This window comes from Schistocerca cancellata, chromosome 3, assembly GCF_023864275.1.
Source record: "Schistocerca cancellata isolate TAMUIC-IGC-003103 chromosome 3, iqSchCanc2.1, whole genome shotgun sequence".
NCBI lineage: Eukaryota > Metazoa > Arthropoda > Insecta > Orthoptera > Acrididae > Schistocerca > Schistocerca cancellata.
Window position 1 is genome coordinate 418,396,865 of NC_064628.1, and position 16,178 is coordinate 418,413,042.

Genomic DNA, 16,178 nt, shown 5'->3' on the forward strand with positions numbered 1-16,178 from the left:
CTCGTTTTTTGTATATATAAATCAAACAATTGCGTGTCTGAAGATGACTTGACACAGGTGAAACAGGTCATAAGACATATGTGGTACTGGGACCTAGCTGCCTCCCAACTTAACTGAAAAACAATTTAAAGACTGATTGTTGATGTTCCAGTTCAGTGCTCCTACTAAATGAGCATTACATTTTAGGTCAACGTATTTAACAATACACTATTTTTATGATGCGACTGTCGCCAAATGTGACACACTAATTGAATTTCGATAAAAGTCTTCTGGGTTGTTCATTGTGGTTTTACATGAACCAGTATTTCGGCGCAGTTGATAATTATACTCTAAAACATCTCCAGAGACGAAGTCCTAGTCTTGGCGGATACGTTCACATTTTAGCATGACACCATCACACACCCAGACGGATTTTACTGAAACTGACCACAACCACGGACTCTTATTCTCGCACTAATTGTGTATTACATCGCTAATACGTCCCGAATCAAATACAGTGAAATGCAATGACTAGATTGTTGATGATGAAATCAGTGAAGATGAAGTGCCGTGAAATTATATCAGCGAGAACCGGTAAGAATTTCTCGACCTGTAATGTAATGAACGTATTGTGTCTAATGAAAATTAGTATCAATGTGAGTTTGAGTCAGACATGGAGGTGCTCAGGTAGCCAAATGATTAAGAAGATTTCTCGCAGAAAGCATGGATACAGGTTCGAGAGCAGGCCTGACACAGGTTTTCAGTTTTCGCGATATGTTCTTTACAACGCTAATAGTCTTTTACTATCACCTTTCTCGGTCTGTATGTTAAGCGTGTCAGATTTGATGATACATTGTCACTGAATGGAACTGCACGAATTAGTGACCTGGCAGACAAAGTTAAGACTGAAAAATGGTTCAAATGGCTCTGAGCACTATGGGACTTAACTACTGAGGTCATCAGTCCCCAAGAACTTAGAACTACTTAAACCTAACTAACCTAAGGACATCACACACATCCATGCCCGAGGCAGGATTCGAAACTGCGTCCGTAGCGGTCGCGCGGTTCCAGACTGTAGTGCCTAGAGCCGCTCGAACACACGGCCTACGTTAAGACTGAATCTCGGATACTTGGCTGATGATGCAATTAACTATGATGATCTACTCTCTGAAAAATGCTACACAGAAATTCGGTGTCACTGTGATAAGATTTCAAACTGAACAAATATTGGCGTTTTCGTTTTAAATATTCAGAAATGTAAAACTGTGCACTTCACAAAACGCAAAAACCAAGTATTCCACGATTATGGTGTCAATCGGAATCAGTCAACTCAAACGACTACCTGGGTGCAAAAACTAGAATGTATCTGAAACGGACGTATCGCATATATTCAGTTGTTTGTCAAGTACGCGCGATTCATTGGTGAGATACTGGCGAAGGGCAGTCACTACGCTAAAGGGAGTGCTTACAAAATACCCGTGCGAATCATCCTAGAATAAAGCTCAAGTGTGTGGGATGCTTATTAAGAATACATACCAAACAGGATTAATATTGGTCGCATACAAATAAGGACTGAATTTATATCCGTACGTCCATCTCATGGTGGATACTCGGACAATAGCTGATATCGTACCTTATATGTAGTAACTACAACTTCATCACATGTATTTACTGGTTTTACTTTTTATGGAACCGATTTCGGTGTTACCGTACACCGTTTCCTGCGTCTCCTGGCCACTCTACGCTACTGCGTGAAAAGGTCAACATCAAGAATCAGTCGCAATACAGACGATAAGAAGTTTTCTGGACGCCAATATCTTTTTGCACCATCTACATAAGGCATTGTGATGATTCCCGATTTCAACGTGATCAGCCAGAATCACAGAGGGGCCTGAAGCTGGCGTACTGTAACGCCGAAACAGGTTAAATATAACAGCATATAAAGGTGATGTCGTTTTTAGGTGGTTTTCCACATCCCCTTAGGTGAATACCTGGCTGGTCCCCACGTCTCACCTCAGTTACACGGTTCGCAGACATCTGAACACTTTCGCACTATTCCATGGATTACACTAGTCGCAGACAGCTGGGGTACACTGATTCCTTCCCGGGGGAGTACGGGGTGGCGGCAGGAAGGGCATCCGGCCACCCCTTCAACTAACATTGTCGCATCCGATCAACCATGCCGAACCTGCGTCTCCGCGGGAAAACCGGCACAAAAAAAGATAGGTAATGGTATCGTCGTTACTACATATTGTGTTGGTGCACAAGTTCGTAAAGTTTATGTTTTGCATTTCCGGTTGCTATGGGTTTATTTATAAATGGTAATTTTTTTTTAGTTCACTGTTGCTATGTGAGTTTATGTATTGTCATTTTGTCGTTTAGAGATAGTGAGTGGATCTGTAGAGGCTAAAAAATGGAGTGCCAAGTGGAGAAATTGGAACATTCCAACATATTCTTCTGTTTGAGTACAGTAGAGAGGTGAATGCAGTGGAGGCACGCTGGAACATTTGCAGCGTGTACGGGGATAATGCCATTGGACAGAGCACGGACAAGATATTAGTTTTCTCGTCTTAAGGAGGATTGTTTTGACATTAATGAGTCATCACGCTCAGGAAGGCCTTCAGGGTTTGACGAAGATCCTGTAAATCCAAAACGATCCAGGACAATGTACCCGAGAACTGTGATGAACTGTTGTGATTCCACAATCGTCCGACATTTGTATACACAGGGAAATGTTTCAAAATTGAGTGTGCTCTAAACCGAAACCACAGAAATGAGCGGTTGGCCATATGTGTATTTCTACTTGTTCGACGTCAAGTGCTCGTGAACAGCATCTACCATTCTTATCCCATATCGTTACTGGTGACGAGAAATGGTGCCTTTATACTAACGTAAGGAAAAGAATGGAATGGTTGAGCCCAAACAAAGCAGCAACTCCCAGTTCCAAAACCTGCGCCCATCCACGAAAGGTAAAGTTATGCAACTGGTGGAACAGTGACGGTGTGGTGTGCTACGAATTGATTCTACGAGGTATAACCATCACTGCCGGCATTTATTGTCGACAACTGAGACGGGTTACAGATGCAGTCCAAGAAAAAAAAATGGTTCAAATGGCTCTGTGCATTATGGGACTTAACATCTGAGGTCATCAGTCCCCTAGAATTTAGAACTACTTAAACTTAACTAACCTAAGGACATAGCACACATCCATGCCCGAAACAGGATTGGAACCTGCGAGCGTAGCAGTCAGGTGGTTCCAGACTGAAGCGCCTAGGAGCGCTCGGCCACAGCGGCCGGTTGCAGTCCAAGGACAACGATCAGGAAGACTGCTTGAAGTGACGCTACATCACGATACCGCTAGCCTGCATTCTGGTAGACTGACAAAAAACTCTACATCTGGTAGACTGACAAAAAACGCTACATAGGAGTTGGGTCGGAAAGTCATTGGGCATCAGTGTTATTCAGCTGATCTTGCGCCACCAGATTTTCACCTATTCCTCTCTCAATAGAACAGCCTTCAAGGAACATTCTTTGCGGATAAAGATGCTCTCCAAACATGGCTCGACGAGTTCTTCGTCTCAAAACTACGTGATTTCTACAGTCGCAGAAACGCATAGTGGCCAGCAGACGGTGTACGGTAACACCGAAGTCAGCTGTGAAGGAGGATATATTACTGATGACTGAAATCTGTGTTATGTGTATATGTCGTGTTTCTGAAACATATGGAAAAACACAACGTTATGCACCAACGTAATACAAGAGGCAGGATTAATTATCACAGGTTTATTTAGTCCACGGGTAGCGCCACTGAGGTACTGAAAAGACTGAACTCCCAGACGCTTTAAAATTGACGCCAACTATTCCGTGAAGGCCTACTTCCGTTTCAAGAAACAGTTCTGAGTGAGGAGTTTAGGAACATACTACAAATCCCTGCTCATTGTTCTGGTAGAGTCCGCGAAGACAACGTTAGGCCAATCACAGAACACACAAACGCTTATCATTCTTCCAGCGCTCCATATGCAAGTGTAATGGGAAGAAACTTTAGTACCTGACACAATGGGAAGTACAGTCTGCTATGCAGATCATAGTATAGGCCTATATTGTAGATGTAGAAAGAACACAGCAACATAACTTATTACGAACATCCGAAGGGCCTTAGTACCTCAGAATTCAGCCGAATCTCGCGAATAAACGAGTGGAATGTAATAGGAAAAGGAATGGGAAACGATAGGTACACTGTAAGCTATATGATGTCTCGAACAGAAGTCGCACTCTGTCGTCGCACTGTTTACTTCGCCGGCGACAACGCAGTGTGCCCGGCACTTCGCTGTTCTTCTGCGCGGCGCCGGCGGAAGACAGTGGTCAGGAGAGCAGCAGCGGCTGGCACTCACCCTAGGGCAGTGGGGCGGCGCACCGTATGTCGGGGATGTGGGCGGCGGCGGCGGCGGCGGCGGCGACGACGGCGTTGTCGGGGTCGGCGGCGGTCAGCGAAACTACCTGCTGCTGCGGAACCGGCTGTGCGCAGAACTGGATGGCCGAGCTGCACTGTGTCTACGAGAGCGAGGCGCGCGGCCGCTATAGCCGCCCCCTCCCTCCCTCGCCCCTCCAGCGCTCCCGAGCCACGCGACGTCCGCAGCGGTCACGTGACCCGCACCTCGCCGCGAGGCGGCCCAACAGCCGCGAACAGACGGCCACCGCGCCGCGCAGCCGGCGGCTGTCAAATCAAGCGCCACGCCGTCGCACTCCGTGTCACCATGACAGATGTGCTACAAAAAAATACTGGCAATTAAAATTGCTACACCACGAAAATGACGTGCTACAGACGCGAAATTTAACCGACAGGAAGAAGATGCTGCGATATGCAAATGATTAGCTTTTCAGAGCATTCACACAAGGTTGGCGCCGGTGGCCACACCTACAACGTGCTGATATAAGGAACCTTTCCAACCGATTTCTCACACACAAACAGCAGTTGACCGGCGTTGCCTGGTGAAACGTTGTTGTGATGCCTCGTGTAAGGAGGAGAAATGCGTACCATCACGTTTCCGACTTTGATAAAGGTCGCATTGTAGCCTATCGCGATTGCGGTTTATCGTATCGCGACATTGCTGCTCGCGTTGGTCGAGATCAAACGACTGTTATCAGAATATGAAATCGGTGGGTTCAGGAGGGTAATACGGAACGCCGTGTTGGATCCCAACGGCCTCGTATCACTAGCAGTCGAGATGACAGGCATCTTATCCGCATGGCTGTAACGGATCGTGCAGCCACGTCTCGATCCCTGAGTCGACAGATGGGGACGTTTGCAAGACAACAACCATCTGCACAAACAGTTCGACAACGTTTGCAGCAGCATGGACTATCAGCTCGGACACCACGGCTGCGGTTATCCTTGACGCTGCATCACAGACAGGAGCGCCTGGGATGTTGTACTCAACGACGAACCTGGGTGCACGAATGGCAAAATGTCATTTTTTTCGGATGAATCCAGGTTCTGTTTACAGCATCATGATGGTCGCATCCGTGTTTGGCGACATCACGGTGAACGCACATTGGAAGCGTGTATTCGTCATCGCCATGCTGGCGTATCACCCTGCGCGGTGGTATGGGGTGCCATTGGTTACACGTCTCGGTCACCTCTTGCTCGCACTGACGGCACTTTGAACTGTGGACGTTACATTTCACATGTGTTACGACCCGTGGCTCGACCCTTCATTCGATCCCTGCGAAACCCTACATTTCAGCAGGATAATGCTCGACCGCATGTTGCAGGTCCTGTACGGCCCTTTCTGGATACAGAAAATGTTCGACTGCTGCCCAGGCCAGCACATTCTCCAGATCTCTCACCAATTGAAAACGTGTGGTCAGTGGTGGCCGAGCAACTGGCTCGTCACAACACGACAGTCACTACTCTTGATGGACTGTGGTATCGTGTGGAAGCTGCATGGGGAGCTGTACCTGTACACGGTATCCAAGCTCTGTTTGACTGAATGCCCAGGCGTATCAAGGCCGTTATTACGGCCAGAGGTGGTTGTTCTGGGTACTGATTTCTCAGGATCTATGCACCCAAACTGCGTGAAAATGAAATCACATGTCAGTTCTAGTATAATATATTTGTCCAATGAATACCCGTTTATCATCTGCATTTCTTCTTGGTGTAGCAATTTTAATGGCCAGTAGTGTACACGGAAAATGAATAATAACGCCTTCAGCCACAAATTTTCTCATTTCATTAAATCGCACGATGCATTTCGGACACTATGGGTCAATCATCAGATGCATACCGTTGTAATACACTATTCGCCTATGATCTTGAGCGAGGATGCGAAGTATACGTTCCTGTTTCTGAGAATGTTACATTATCCAAAAAAAAAAAAAAAAAAAAAAAAAAAAATTATAAAATAAAAAAATTTTTTAATAGCTCGACAGTATTTATATAAAACAATTAACATAGGATGACTAGCTAAAAACCATTTTCAGATAATACGTGTAACAAATGCGGGTTGAACACGAACTGGTTATATCAGTAGTATTCATTATGCTGCGACGTTTGTTAGCAACGTGAATAAGTAATATGTTTTTGAACACAAGCAACAAGCCTGACAAGAAATCCCTTGAGTGCGAGGTCACAAAAGGCCAATATTGGCAACCATAATATTGGCTGCTAATGAAAACAGGGGATAGGTCTGGAGGTATCTAATGGTGAGCGCAGAATGAGGCTACGGGGGGTAGCTGAACTGCTCAGTCGATGAGTGACTCACAACAATGTTAGAGTGCTAGTGGTATCGATACAGAGAAGAAATATGGAAACGATAAACAGCTAAAAATGCATTATGTCTACAACAACAGTTGCAGGAGTTGATATTTCGTCAGAAAGGAACCCAAGAAATTTCACAGAGTGAGAAAGAAATGGCAGATGAAATATTAACGTTTCTGCCAGATCAGTCCGTGGAATGTGTGGTGTCGTATGCGCTCGACTGTGCGGACAATGTACAGGAGGCATACAATGATGACGATACGTGCTTAACAAGTCAAAGTAATAGCGAAACAGGTGTCAAGCCACATAGTTCATCATCCTTGTCGGACGGAGAGCCACAAATCCAGTGTCCTGTGAAAACGTAGTAAAGGACAATCGTTCTCCAAGGAGTGGGTAGTAAACACAATTACGTACATGGAAGATCATCCTCAGCATCCTACAGAAAAATCATGAACAGATTTCGAACAAGTCCGCAGAAATATGACCGTGCTGAGCATAATAAGAACTGCGGATATTCAAGGGAGAACAAGGCGCACTTGTTACAAAAGCCAGTGTTTGCGCATGCAGGTGCAACTGCGAGCGACATAGATTACAATGATTTCAAGGGAAGCATGGATGCTTACATAACTTCAAACAGTGCTTCAGAATAGGAAGACGTAAGATAACGACATATCAAAAAAAGCGTCAACTTGACTATGCGCAGCAAACTGCGGAATCGGCCCAAAAATTTGTAGATGGGATAAACAGTTTTATTCCATCGTTCAGTAAGGAATTTGCTTTCAACTTCAGTCAATAGGGATTTGAAGAGGAAACGCACATGAAAGGAACGCTGGAAATTAGACGTGCCAGGAGAGCTGTATCAAAGTCTACCAACATCAATGGCCGGCCGGCGTGGCCGAGCGGTTCTGGTCACTTCAGTCTGGAACCGTGAGATCGCTACGGTCATAGTTTCGAATGGCGCCTCGGGCATGGGTGTGTGTGATGTCCTTAGGTTAATTTGGTTTAATTAGTTCTAAGTTCTAGTGGACTGATGACCTCAGATGTTAAGTCCCATAGTGCTCAGAGCCATTTGAACCATTACTAAAATCTAACGCATTCGTGTACAATTATGCCGACTGTTAATCTGGATGGTAAATTGGCTGGAAAGTTATTTATTGTGTTACGAGAACTCAGAGGTGCTCTGCGACTCTACGATTCTTTCTCGTGCTCGTGATATATTTACGTCACAGAAAGCAAGAGTGGGAAAATGGGAGTAAGAGAACTACATCAGCATTGCTTTTGGCCAATAGCCAGTAGCTGGTCAAAATAACTTGCTTTCGCTTAATTTCTGGTCTGTGTATAAAAGTCATACTCCTTTAGAGCAAACTATCATTCCGGAAAAGTGTATGACATTGTAGTTCATACCATCTGGTACCACTGCACAAATTCAGACTTTGAATGTTTTTTTTTCCCGTACCTATAAAACATATTATCGCACCATGTACAGCTATCTCTTAAAGGATAGTCATTTGCACGATAAGTTTCACTACAGACTGTTTCACATTCGGTTGCATACCATCACATTCCATCAGCTCCATTACACCAGTATGATTCTATATATATTCTTAAGACTGGATACCTAACTGAAAATCCTGCTCGATTTGTAACTCCCAAGGAGTTTACCTTCAGCCTTGATGGTGCAACCTTTGTGATCATTGTAACGCGACATTTTTCATTCAGTTTTCATGGAACAAGTAATTGTTTTTTTTTCTTTGAATGTTTCTTGAATGTAGACGATAGTTTCATAGAAGACTGCGCCTCCCGCACACTCCTCTTCTGTCGCCCTCCTGATGCACGTGGTGAGTTATTTGCGTCTAATATTTTTTTGTCGTACTTGCTAACACAACACTTTCAAATGAGCCTTACTATAGACTGAATTTGCGACCTTGCAATCAAGGAGATAATTGTGACTGCACACCATACTCTTGCGAGACGCAGATTGAACAAACCAGCTGTTAACTTGCGACTGTGAGAAAGTCAATCATGATGTTGAACCTTTCTCAATTTTTGTGCCGTTGCATAAATACCTTTTTTCGATGAACTTGTTCAGTCTAGTTGCTGCTGTTAAAAAAATCGTTATTTATGTTGCTTTCTACACGAACACTGTCACAACATGATGGTTAGTACTGGTATATCCAGTTCGTGATCAACCCATATTCTGTATATACATGATTTGAATATGGTTGTTACTTGCAATCGAATCTAGCTAATCGTCTTATTTTAACTGTTTTATGTAAATGCGATCCAGGCATTAAAATTTTTGTAAAAAAAATGTAAATGTTAATAAATTACCTAAAGACAGCTTTCTCAATTCAGGACAGAATCGTTACATTTTAAATTTCGAAATTCGCGTGTCAAATAACGGAAAATATGATGAGAAACAATAAAAGAACTCACCGGAAGACCCAGGAAGAATATTTTTAACGCTTAACTGTTTGTAAACGTTGATTTATCCATTCCGTAACAGCACATCGTATCACTCAATGTGCACACTTGTTCGTACATTTCAAAACACTTCTGGGATAAAGTTTATTGTTTAATCTGATTTGAGCAAAGATAAAGTTAATTATTTTATGTCAGATATCAGAGTTTTCAAATAAATTGTTATATGTAAGGTACTAAATTTAAAATAATTACTAAAATAGCTATGGCTATCGAAACCGTTCTGCTCAGTTAACATGGAATCACCATTTCTAATTTTATGGAGCTACATTTACAGTTCCTGTAACAGATTTAGGTTCTCACCATTAGCTTTATTGTGTAGTACTACCAAACTGTTTTCTGTCCCGTTAATTATATATTTAGTTTCCAGCATACATTGTGTTTATGTTGTGGACTAGTATGTCTTCCAACTTACGGTTGCTAGAGAATGCAACTGTGATTTTTTAAAGACACGATAGCGATATTTTTGTGAAATGGGGTCTAGGTAAGGGATACTAGCAAATATTTTGTTTTCTTTCTTAGTGTGGCAAATTTTTGAAGTGGTTATATCTGAAGGGATTCACGTATTCTTGGAAACGTACTTTGAGACTCCTGCCTGTTTTCCCTAAATGTAGGCAGGACAACTGGGGCACGGTACTTTATATGCTGCACTGTTGTCTTATTTTTGGCAATATGTTTTTATGTTGCGGACTAGTAAGTATTCCAACTTACTGTACAAAATGGTTCAAATGGCTCTGAGCACTATGGGACATAACTTCTGAGGTCATCAGTCCCCTAGAACTTAGAACTACTTAAACCTAACTAACCTAAGGACATCACACACATCCATGCCCGAGGCAGGATTCGAACCTGTGACCGTAGCGGTCGCGGGGTTCCAGACTGTAGCGCCTAGAACCGCTCGGTCACTCCAGCCGGCCAACTTACTGAGCGACGTGGGCCTGTAATTATGTGTATGTTTGACGATCGTTCTTGAAAACAGGAATTACTTTCTCTTTTTTCCTACTCGCTTGGTACCCATCTGTTGTTCTAGCGACAAGCGATAAACTACTGCTAGAAGTAGAGCAAGTTATTTCGCTTAATCTCTGCAGAACATTGAGGTATCTCTGACAGCTGTTAGAATGGGTTGACGAGCAGTTTACGGATTGCAGTATAATCGTCCAAGACACCCTGTCTCAGTCCAGTTGAGCACATTGGGGCGCCATCGAGAGAGATGCCCGCAACCTAGCGCCCAGATCCGACCAGTCAAGGATTAGAGTGGCTGCCCAAGGCTTTCGGTGTCTGGGATACCCAGCTCAATCTTAAATCTCATGCTAAATGACGCGTCATACATTACTGAGTAGATATCTATAACTAATCTGCTTATGAGCATGTATTTTTCTTCGCGTAAGCATTGTATATCAACTACAATTTTTAACTGCTCGGGAACGATGTAGAATGCCTTGGACATCGTAGTTAAGTTGTAACGAGTCCTGCTCTTTATAATTAATTTCAAGGCCAAGAAGGTATCAATATCAATAACGGCCGCTACCTTCGAAAGATATAATGAAACAAATTGTGCGTCCAAATACAGGACTCTTCGAAGAAAAGGAAACAGTCCAGAAAACGTGTCAGAAACAAATACTGTCTGATATTTATTGGTTTATTTTATTTGTTTACATTTATTGGATCCGTGACAACATACATTCTATGAGCGATGTCAAATTCGTATCACAAGCACTGAAAAGTATACATATGTTTAATAACTAGCATTGTGATTGTACACATCAATATTATGCATCCAAATCATTTTAATTACAATTTTGCTTAGACCACTTATGTTATACGTACATACAGGGTGATTTTGCTAAATAAGGACAAGCCGGAGGACACTATCCCTGAGAGAGTAACGAGCAAAAAAGGTCTTTTGGACGTACGGTCAGAAATGTGAATCAAGTGAGATAGCCCCAGTTGAAGGTGCACATAACCTATTTCTAACAGGGTAGATCGAGTAAACTCATGATAACACATGGCCTGGAAACTCATAAAACGCCTAGCCAATGACCCCACCAAACCAAATCTACACGCGACCGTCACAGCAGACCAAATTGCACACCAGCTTCTCACAAATGGGAAACCACCAAGATACGACAACCTAAAGACAAAAAAGAGGGGCATAGAACGAAACCCCCCTCCGGAGACCGAAGAACTATCCACGCCATTTACCTTGGCGGAACTGGAGAAGGCGATCAGTAAGTGCAAAATGCGGGGAGCAGCCGGCCTTGATGATATATGCGTCGAGCAAATAAAGCATTTTGGACCTGTAAGAAGAAAATGGCTAGTCGATATGATGAACAACTGCATGACATCCTGCAAAATTCCAAAAATCTGGAAAAAATTGCGAGTCATTGCCATCCTTAAACCAGGCAAAGAACGTGACAATCCCAAAAACTACAGGCCGATCTCTCTGCTATGCCATATGTACAAGGTTTTGGAAAGGATGATACTCCACAGAATCAAATGACTCTGAGCACTATGGGACTTAACTTCTTTGGTCATCAGTCCCCTAGAACTTAGAACTACTTAAACCTAAGTAACCTAAGGACATCACACACATCCATGCCCGAGGCAGGATTCAAACCTGCGACCGTAGCGGTCGCGCGGTTCCAGACTGTAGCGCCTAGAACCAAATGGTCACTGCAGCCGGCTCCACAGAATCACGAAGGCCATCGAGCCCCTCCTTATCCCACTACAAGCAGGCTTCAGACAGGACAAATGCTGCACGTCACAGGTGCTAAAATTAACGCAACACATAGAGGATGGGTTCGAGAACAGGAAGATCACCGGGGCTGTGTTCCTAGACCTATCAGCAGCCTACGACACAGTCAACCACCGACTGCTCCTAGGGAAAGTATACGGAATGAGTAGGGACTACAGACTAACCTTACTGATTGGAAACCTACTCAAGAATCGAAGATTCTTCGTGGATTTTCAGGGAAGAGAAGCCGGTGGAGGATACAGAAAAATGGCCTCCTCCAAGGAACCGTACTGGCCCCAACACTTTTTAATACATACACTAACGACCAGTCCCTCCCCCAAGGCACCGAAAGCTTCATATATGCAGATGATCGCACCATTACCGCTCAAGCAGACAGCTTTGAAACTGTTGAACAAAATCTGTCAGAAGCCCTCGAACAGGTTGCCACCTAATATAAGGGGAACCGTCTCAAACCCAACCCAGAAAAAACCCAAACCTGCGTCTTCCACCTAAAGAACAGACAATCTGCAAGAAGACTACAACTTAACTGGGAAGGAGTGCCCCTGGAACATTGCGAAACACCAAAATACTTAGGTGTCACCTTGGATAGAGCACTCACCTATAAAGAGTACTGCATGAACACTAAACACAAAGTAGCCGCGAGAAACAATATTGTGCGCAAACTAACGGGCACTACATGGAGGGCACAGCCTGGAATAGTGAGAACCACAGCTCTTGCTTTGTGCTATTCAACAGCGGAGTAAGCGTGCCCAGTGTGGTGGAATTCTAGCCACGCCAAGCAAGTGGACATACCGCTTAATGAATCCTGCCGCATCATCACAGGCTGTCTGAGACCAACCCCGACTGATAAATTGTACTGCCTGGCAGGCGTGGCCCCACTAGATATTAGTAGGAAAGTAGCGGCCAGGAAGGAAAAGACAAAGGCGTTGACCTCACCAGCCCACCCGCTGTACAAACACCAGCCAGCCCGCCGTCGACTAAAATCTAGAAAAAGCTTCCTGCACACAGCAGAAAACATCGTCGGGACACCGCAGCAAGTGAGGCTGGCAATGTGGCGAGAAGGAAACGCGCACCTTGGGGAATGGTTACTCCCAAACGAAGAACTCCCTCCCGGCCTTATGGAAGGATGGACGACATGGAAATCTCTTAATAGGCTGCGCTCTGGTGTCACACGATCCAAAGAGAATATGCGCAAATGGGGCCTCTCAAATGAACCGGCGCTTTGTGACTGTGGACACACACAAACCACCACCCACCTCACGCAGTGTGTACTGCGCCCAAGCACCTGCACCATGAAGGATTTGATGAATGCCACCCCGAAAGCGCTGGACGTGGCCAGGTTTTGGTCCAAGACTTCATAAAATAAAAAACTACTTGACCCTGCTTATATATCTGAATACTTTTATACTCTTTTTGTATATATGTATGTGTTAATTGTTCTGATTTTATGTACGATGCTTCTGACACGATTAAATAAATAAATAATTACACATCGAAAGTGTTAATTTTCTGTCTGTACTAATGTTTTAGTGGTATGGTGGCAGTGAACCATCAGCACCGATGCAGCCTCAATCAGTGGTCGGAGTAGATGTTTTCGAGCTGCCTCCGCACGGAAATGGGGGTGTGAGCTGGAGCACCATTAGTGTAGTAGCCCCATTACCGTTCGTGCCACCGAAGTTGCGACTTCCGCTGATGAGGCAGAGTCACCCGCAGGAAGTCAGATATACCTCGCCTGTGAGATGATGTGGAAGGATAACGTAGCACGAGACGGTCACCAATAATCCCCGCCCACACATTGAGGGTACACTAGTGTTGATGGTGGGGTGTAAAGCTAGTTCGCGTCCGTAGTAGAATACTACACGTGCACCCTGGGTAACGCTAAATGAACTAGCAAAGTACAGGCGACCAGATAATCCTTAGTTGATCTCCTGGTCACGGCAAACCACGATGAATTCTAGCAAAACGAACCCTTTGACTAGAGAACTCGGATCGCTGATTCGAGTCTGCCACCTGAATATTGAAGGCATAAGTAGAGCCAAATGCATGTACTTGCATAAAGTTTTAACAAAGAACGACATTGACGTAGTCGCAATTCAGGAGACCCATACTGAAGATGACGAGCAGCTAAGATCAAGGGACATAATATCTGGCTATGACCTAATAGGCGCCACACACCACAGACATTATGGCACGGCAACATACGTCAGGAGAAATATCGAAGAAGTGGCTCTCGTATCAACATCTACCACAAACGAGATTCACGAAGTCACTATAAAAGTGGGTGAAGTCACAATAAATAATATATACAAGCCTCCAGGGCAATCGTGGCCCCCACAAGCCCTTCAAACCCTGCCTCACCCAGCAATATACGTGGGTGACTTTAATAGCCACCATGAACTGTGGAAATATCGAATATCTGACCAAAACGGCGAAGACCTGGTGAAATGGACAGAAGATCATAATACTCAACTAATCTTTGACGCCAAAGACCGAGGTACATTTAAATCAGCCGCTTGGCTAACTGAGACCTGCCCTGACCTCAGTTTTGTTACAACTGACAAGAACAACAAACCCCTGCCGGTCTCTCGCAGGGTACTTGAGGATTTCCCCCACTCTCAGCATCGCCCAGTGCTCTTAGAAATAGGTCTTACTATTCCCCTGATATCCTCTTATCCTCGTCCTAGATGGAACTTTGGGAGGGCAGATTGGGCTGCTTTCTCGGAAAAACTTGATAAATGCCTTGGATGGATACCCCCAACGTATAAGAACTACGAAAGATTTGTTGGAGCCGTCATCAGCTCAGCTAAAGTTAGTATGCCCAGAGGATTCAGAAACGAATATGTGCCAGGATGGAGCGAGGAAAGTGAACGGCTTTATAGACAGTTTCTGGACAATGGGGATAAAGAAATTGCAGACGATCTATTACATAGCCTAGACGCGGCCAGGCGTGCTAAGTGGATGGAGACCGTGGAACAAATGGATTTTACAAGATCAAGCAGAAGGGTGTGGTCTTTGCTTCGGAGACTTGGAGGTGGAGGTAAAAATCTGCGAATGACCAGTGCTATGTCCCCAAATACAGTTGCGGTTCACATCAGCAAGACGTCCAGGGCCCCAAAGGAACGAGCCCATACTATAAAAATTAAAAAGGAGCTTAAAGAGCTAAAATCGACAGCAGAGAACAATACATCTTATTCCCAACCCTTTTCAGTCGAAGAGTTAAATATGGCCCTGAACGATATAAAACCAGGAAAGGCCCCAGGGTTTGATGGGATTCACCCAGAATTTCTGCTCCACTGTGGTAAATTTGCAAGATTATGGCTTGCGCGATTCTTCTCTAACGTGTTGCAAACTGGAAAAATTCCGCACACTCTCAAAAAGGCTAAAATTGTTGCAATATTAAAACCGGGCAAACCGAGTGACCAACCTCAGAGCTACCGCCCAGTCGCCTTACTCAGCATGATGTATAAATTACTGGAGAGACTTATGTACAACAGAATGAGCGAAGTCATCCTGGAGGCTGTACCGGTAGAACAGGCGGGCTTCCGGCCGAAAAGAAGCTGCACGGATCAGGTCCTCGCTCTAACAACCTACATCGAGGCGGGCTTCCAAAGACAGCAAAAAACATCAGTGGTATTTGTTGACCTGACGGCGGCGTTCGACACTGTCTGGAGACAGGGCCTGATTTATAAGCTCCTCCGCATCGTGCCATGTCTAAAAACGTCTAACCTTATCAACGAAATGCTCTGCAATAGACCATTCCAGGTTGTCATCGGTAACAACAGAAGTAAATTCATGAAACTTAATAATGGCCTTCCCCAAGGTTCAGTACTGGCTCCACTGCTTTTCAGCATGTATATAGCCGATATGCCTAGGACAAGATCCAAAATGTTCGGATATGCGGACGACTGGGCCTTGGCCACACAACATCGAGTGATGGAGGAAACTGAGATCACACTATCCAGCGATTTGACCACTCTAGGAAAATACTTCCGTGACTGGAGGCTCCAACCCAGCCCATCCAAAACAGAGGCCACTTGTTTCCACCTGAATAACAAATTAGCAAACAAAGAGCTCAAGATCCGCTTTGATGGCGGCATTCTTCCATATAATAGAACACCAAAGTATCTGGGCGTGACACTCGATAGAACATTGAGCTATAAACAACACCTTGTAAACACTGCTGAAAATGTCAGAACTAGAAACAAC

General features: G+C 44.4%; 1 protein-coding gene across 2 annotated transcripts in view; it reads right to left on the minus strand.

Moving 5' to 3' along the window:
- Positions 1 to 4,522, minus strand: part of LOC126175165 (facilitated trehalose transporter Tret1-like) — a 194,208-nt gene extending 189,686 nt beyond the window's left edge. For both annotated transcript variants that reach the window (XM_049921754.1, XM_049921753.1), the window contains exon 1: positions 4,371 to 4,522. The gene's annotated coding sequence lies outside the window, so the exon portion shown is untranslated. The remainder of the gene's footprint in view (positions 1 to 4,370) is intronic.
- Positions 4,523 to 16,178: the final 11,656 nt, after the last annotated feature.